This window comes from Myotis brandtii, unplaced genomic scaffold (genome assembly GCF_000412655.1).
Source record: "Myotis brandtii unplaced genomic scaffold, ASM41265v1 scaffold40, whole genome shotgun sequence".
Lineage (NCBI taxonomy): Eukaryota > Metazoa > Chordata > Mammalia > Chiroptera > Vespertilionidae > Myotis > Myotis brandtii.
In genome coordinates this window covers 965,277-972,130 of record NW_005365372.1, presented here as the reverse complement: position 1 = coordinate 972,130, position 6,854 = coordinate 965,277, and the positions used below count along the sequence as shown (strand labels likewise).

The 6,854-nt window shown below is 39.6% G+C and overlaps 1 long non-coding RNA gene across 1 annotated transcript; it reads left to right on the top strand.

Moving 5' to 3' along the window:
• Positions 1 to 1,680: 1,680 nt before the first annotated feature.
• Positions 1,681 to 6,762, top strand: LOC106727308. Its single transcript, XR_001363479.1, has 3 exons — positions 1,681 to 1,693; positions 3,162 to 3,167; positions 6,736 to 6,762. It is a non-coding gene; the product is annotated as an uncharacterized LOC106727308 (long non-coding RNA).
• Positions 6,763 to 6,854: the final 92 nt, after the last annotated feature.

The following is a 6,854-nucleotide window of genomic DNA, read 5'->3' as shown; positions in this document are numbered from 1 at the left end:
CTAGAGGCCCAATGCAAGAAATTCATGCAAGAGTAGGCCTTCTTTCCCCTGGCTGCTGGCACCAGCTTCCCTCAGACAGTAGAGGGGGTGATGGCATGTGCTGGGGGTGGGGGTGGCCGGGGAGGGGTCAATGGGGGAAAAAGGAGAATTATGTAATGCTTTAAACAATAAAGAATTTAAGTTAAATTAAAAAATGGTTAAAAATCTGAAAACAAACAAACAAAAAACAACCCCTGCCATATAATGAACTCTCTAAAGAATTGTAATACTTAGGGAAATAAAGACCTAATGGGAGAGGAGAACAACTAAAATATTTTTAAATAGTTGAAAGTGTTCTGATTTGAAAGAGGAAGAATACTTTATTTTGATCCTAATTTTAAGCAGAAAAATTAATGTTTAAAACAGTTGGTTATATGTGAGCATTATTTGTCTAAATATAATGAAAACTTTCTAATAAAAATAGCTGTCTGAAATTGAAATATATCATAATTTGAGACAGTTAAGTTCTAATTCACTGCCACCTATCACCAGTAACACAAGGTATGGGATAAAAAGTGTGTACAGAGAGGCTTAGACCTTAAAGTGGGAATAGTTGATGACAGCAGTATGGGCTAGGTGGTCGGCAAACTCATAAGTCAACAGAGCCAAATATCAACAGCTACAGAACTGGCTCATCTCTGAGCTGTTTTATGATTCATACAAGAAAAATCTAGCTTATTATTTTATAGTCACTACTTTTTTTTAACCCAAAATGATATTCCCAGCTTTTTGACACATCTTATTCACTAGACCAGTGGTCGGCAAACAGCGGCTCAGCAAACCGCGGCTCGAGAGCCACATGCGGCTCTTTGGCCCCTTGAGTATGGCTCTTCCACAAAATACTGGCTCTTCCACAAAATACTGACTTCTACGCATGGGCCACAAAGTTTCAATTGCACTGTACGTGTGCGCCCGCATGTGGTCTTTTGTGGAAGAGCCACACTCAAGGGGCCAACGAGCCACATGTGGCTCGCGAGCCTCAGTTTGCCGACCACGGGCTCAGATCAGAAGCTTATTGACTAGCAGAAGGACAAAACAAGAATTTGGGTGAGCAATTAAGGTATTTCCTGCTATTGTTAATCATCGAAAAGAGGAAAAAAACATTACGGGATGTTTAGGGATAAGATAAAGGTGACTTTACTATATAATTTAAGCTTAGAACTCCTTAACAAATATTTGGAATAGTTTTAAATAGCTGGCATATGTTTCTAATTTGAAGCACAATTAAGGCACAAATTGGCTGAGCATTAACTTTCCAAATTTTCAACAAAGATTAATACTCTCAATGATAAAGATTTTTAAGAAAAGTATCTGAGGACTCCCTAATTTCTTCATATAGTATATCCTTGAATTATCTGATGTCTAGTTTCTATTAAAATCCTGGTTAAAAAAAAGAATAATTAAAGAAGGCAGAATAAAGGATATGATATATATCATTTATTTGTACCAGAATACTTGAAACATGGACTATGTTAGGTTAGTCCCAACATAATTAATTATTATGTGTTATGCTTTTTTCATTTTTTACAGGTTGATAAAGGAAACAACCCTATGAATAACATCAATTGTATTCACCGCCCAATACCATTCACCTTTGTTCTGGTAATCATACTTCAATTTCAATCTGTGTCCAGATAGAGATTTTTCACTTGCTGTTTATGTATTAGTGGTAGTGTTCTCTCTTGGGTCCAGAGGTGGTTATATGAATCACGTTTGGTCATTCAGATGGTTACATACACTAGGCAACAATACTAATTTAGAGTTGAGCAAATAACTTAGTTTTAGGAAATGAAATTTCTGACTCGGCTTGCCAGATTTAGCAAAGAAAACACAGGATGCTCAGTTAATTTTTAGTATGACTCTGTGCCCTGTAATATTTGGAGCATATTTACATAAGACAATATTTGTTGTTTATCTAAAATTCAAATTTAATTAGGCATCAATAAGTTCTAGGTAAAGATGGCAAAGTAGGAATAACCTGGGTATGGACACACCAAAACTACAACTAAATACAGAGCAAGGATCTCTGAGAATGACTTGAATACTAGCAAAACAGATGCTCAACAACTGAGGATATGGGTAAGAGAGGGAGCAGCGCAGTGTCCCACAAATGGGACGTATATCACAATCATGGTGAAGCCTCCTAAGAGTAAATCCTATAAGAAATTTTGGAATCCCCAGACCTAGAGACCTGCTCTAGGAAGAGGAGACTTTTACTATCTGGTTGTGGAAAATAGTGAGGGTTACATCCTGGATAGCTGAGGAGCTTTGGGAACTGAGAAAGCTCCCTGTAAAATTTTGTGCACAATGTCACATGACCTGAGCCCTAGCACTGGGAGAGAAGGTAGATTGGGAACACATACACACACACACACACACACCCACACACACACACACCCATGTGCACACGCCACTTTGAATGAGTTCATGGTGCTTCTGGGATCTGTGGAAGCCCATCTATGGATTTTCTGGGGCTCCAGGTTAAAAACTTTGTTTGAAAACTACAATCGAAAAGAAACATAGCCATTGTTGAGTGTTTACCATGTGTCACATGTAACCATTTATTTAGTGTTTACCATGTATCACATGTAACCATTTATTGAGTGTTTACCATGTGCCGGTCCTTTGTGAAAAGTACAGTATGGCTAACCAACCCTCTAAGACAGTGGTTCTCAACCTTGGCTGCACATTAGAATCACCTGGGAATCTTTTAAAAATCCTGATTTCTGGGCCTCATCCTCCAGAAATTCTGTTTCTTTGTTACTAATGTTGTGGCTTCACCCCATAACAAAGAAACAGAATTTCCGGAGGATGAGGCCCAGAAATCAGGATTTAAAACACACACACACACACACACACACACACACACACACACACACACACACACACACAAAACTATGATTCACTCTTAAAGGAACCATGCATAAACTCACTCACTCTGTGTTCCAGCACAGAGGTAGCAGTTTGAAAGGCACTTGGGTCATGTGTGAAGGAGATGTATAGACTAATTTTAGGGTGTGTGCTAGAGGGATCTGCTGGAGCTCTCCCTGGAAATGGAGGCACAGTAGATGCCAATCCCTTTTTGTTTTCCCTACCTCCACCCAGCTGCCAACACTAGCAAGTACCAGGTCTGATATTCTCCATTAACCTGCTAAATGTTCACCATTCCCAGTGTCCTGTTGAAGACCTTCCATGGCCAATCTCCCTGTACAGACAAGGGCACATCTTCCGTAGTGGCACCCCACATGCCAGCACCTAGCAAGTACTCCATCTTTCAGCATTAGTTTGGCTTCCCCAGCAGGTTTCTAAAGCAGTGCTCCACTGTCCCGCATCTCACATGCAGCCCTGTGGGCTTCCAAAGTGGTGCCCCACCCTCTTACACCCAGAAAAATCTATTCAAAATCATAATGGCTAAAAAATTCCCTAACATGGTAATGAAAACAGACATCTAAGTCTAGAAAGCATCACAAGTCCCAAACAAGATGAAGGGAAAGAGACTCACACAAGACAAACTTAAAGACAAAGAAAGAGAGAATCTTATAAGTAGCAAAAGAAGAACACCTAGACAATTAGCCAATTATTTCAGCAAAAATTTGGTAGGCCGGAAGAGAGTGGCATGACATAATTCTCTTAGAAGCATTATACTTTGTGTACTCTTGCTTTGGGTCTCATTTTTAATGGAACATGAAGGGAATGCATTATTTTAATTGTAACTTTGTGAATATCTTTTATCTAGAGGTTTGTTGCTATTTTTGTCCTTTATGAAATTTTTGTCACCAAGTAAGGCAGGATTACATTTTCTTCCAGATTGAGTTGATGTTGGATATTCTTGGTTATCAAAATACTCATAGCTTTGGGACTTTGAAATGGTAAATATTCATGATGTGTGAGAAAGCATGATACATAACTGTGCCATCTTAATTACATAAAAATGGAAGCTTAGTTGTGTAGACACACAGGACTTAGAAGGACACGTCAGACTGTAAACTGCTTGTGATTATGGATGGCTAAGTTCTTTGCTTGTGTTTTTCAGTTTCCTATATATGTACATGTTAACTTTAAAAAAATAAATGTTACTTTAAAAGCCTAAAAAAATAAAATAAATAAAAGTAATGAAATATGTACAAGAGTACTCTACCCACCAAGGTTATTATCCAGAATTGAAAGAGAAACAGTTTTCCATACAAGCCAAAGCTAAAAGAGTTCATCACCACGAAACTGGCTTTATAAGAAATGCTAAAGGGACTTTTATAAGTGGAAAAGAACAGGCCAACACTTGAAATGAGAAAATATAGGAAAGAAAAACATCACTGGTAAAGGCAAACATATAATAAAGATAGTGGATAAACCACTTGTAAAGCTAGAATTAAGGTTAAAAGAAAAAGTAGTAAAATTATCTATAATAATAAAAGCATAATATGCAAATCGACCAAATGACCAAACAGCAGAATGACCATCCAGATGACCTTCTGGACGACCACACTATGACACGCACAGGTGCCAGGCCAGCCAAGGTGGGTGGGCAGGGCCTCCCTCTATGGGGCAATAGATCTGGGGGCTCCACGATTAATCGCCCCACATAGGGAGGTTCAGGACACTGGCCAGTGATGCTGTGGTGGATATGCTGTGCTGACCAGAGATTGCCCCGCAGAAGGAGGCCCAGGCCAGCCAAGCAATTGCACCCCACACCTGTCGCCTGCAGAGGGAGGCGATTGGTGGTGGTGTGGGGGGCTGGGGGGCAGGCAGCACTGCACAGATGGCAAGCAGTGGCGTGTTGGGGGCGGGGCCAGCTGTTGGCAGCTGGGGGAAGGAAAGCCCTGATTGGCCATGATCGCTGGTGAGGCCTAGGGACCCTACCCGAGGGGTCCCAGATTGTGAGAGGGCACAGGCCAGGCTGCTGGACACCCCTCCCATGCATGTATTTCATGCACTGGGCCTCTAGTCTACAATAAGAAGGTGAAAAATGCTCAGTCACTAATCATCAGAGAGATGCAAATTAAAACAACAATGAGGTATCACTTCACACTTGTCATAATGGCTACCATCAACAAATCAAAAAATGACAAGTGCTAGCGAGGATGTGGAGAATAGGGAACCCTAGTACACTGTTAGTGGGAATGCAGACTGGTGCAGCCACTATGGAAAACAGTTTGGAGTTTTCTCTAAAAGTTAAAAATGGAATTTCCATTTGACCCAGTGATCCCACTTCTAGGACTATATCCCAAGAAACCCGAAACACCAATCAGAAAAAATGTATATACCCCTATGTTCATAACAGCACAATTTACAATAGCTAAGATCTGAAAAAAGCCCAAGCGCCCAGCAATAGATCAGTGGATAAAAAAGCTGTGGTACATTTATACCATGGGATACTATGCAGCAGTAAAAAAGAAGTATCTCTTACCCTTTGAGACAGCATGGAAGGACCTGGAGCATATTATGCTAAGTGCAATAAGCCAGTCAGAGAAAGACAAGTATTGCATGATCTCACTCATATGTGGAATCTAATGAAAATAATCTGATGATTAAAATAGATCCAGAGACATGGAATATAGTACAGACTGAAGAAGCTCGGAGGGAAGAAGGGAAGGGGGGGGGAAGGAAGCGATTAACCAAAGAATTTATATACCTATATGCATAACCCATGGACACAGTCAACAGTGTGGTAGGCCTGGTGGGGTTGCCTAGTGGATGGGGTCGAAAGAGGGGAAAGGGGGACGTATGTAATACTTTGAACAACAGAGATAAATTTAAAAATAAATTAAATTAACAAGAATGGGAAGAGAGAGCTAATATTGAAATTAAATTGAAAAAAGAGAATAAACCCAACTGAATTTCAATTGAAAAACATAATCATACTGATGAGAAACAAGTTATCCAGCATCCCTACCTGATTAAGTGAACTGCCATCACTTGGAGTTCCTGGTCCTGAAATAACATTACTTAAAAGGATAAAACGAGGTAGTCTGTCTGGGAAAGAGTGCTATGTGAATTTTATGCAGGTTTAGGCATTTGAAAAACCTTTTTATGGGGAGGATATTGGCTAGCCAAAACTTGGAGCATCGGGAACATGATTTGCTATCCTGCATCAATGAACTCTTCTTATGGTTACACCAATTTCTACAAGAAGGATCACTTCTGTTCCCATTTTTCCATTCAAAAATTTATTTCTTGTTTTATTTTTCTTCATTTAATTTTATTTTTATTATTGACACTATTACAGACGTCTCCATTCCCCCCTCTGAACACCTCCACCCAGTTCCCAACCCTGCTTTCCTCTGGCCAACACCATACTGCCTGTGTTTATGGGTTATACATGTATGTTCTTTGGCTAACCCCTTCACCTTTTTTCATCCAGTCCCCTCCCCCCCTATTTCTTATGGAGTTACTCTACCCCCATGAGCTAAACATGTAATGAGGTAATGTTTGGACATGTTGCTACTATCTTGCCATCATGTAGAGCCTTAGAAAGGGTCAGAATTGAAAACAGATCAGAAAGATGGAGAAAAAAATCTCCCCATGATATTGCCAAAGACATGAATACAGTCAATGACTCCCCTTTGCTTGTTTAAGCCAATTTGAGTTGGGTATTAGCACTTATAACTAAAAAGATACTAATGGATTTGCTGCAAAATCATGGTTAAAGCAATTGATGTAACCAAAAGAAGAGCAAATTGATGCATGGTAGCAAATCAGGAAGCTCAGAGCTAAATTTAATGTTCAATTAAATTATCTTATAGTCCTTGCTGTCATTATTCTTTTCTTCTCATTTTTATGATATTGTTTTGTATTTCAATTTTAACATCTGTATATAT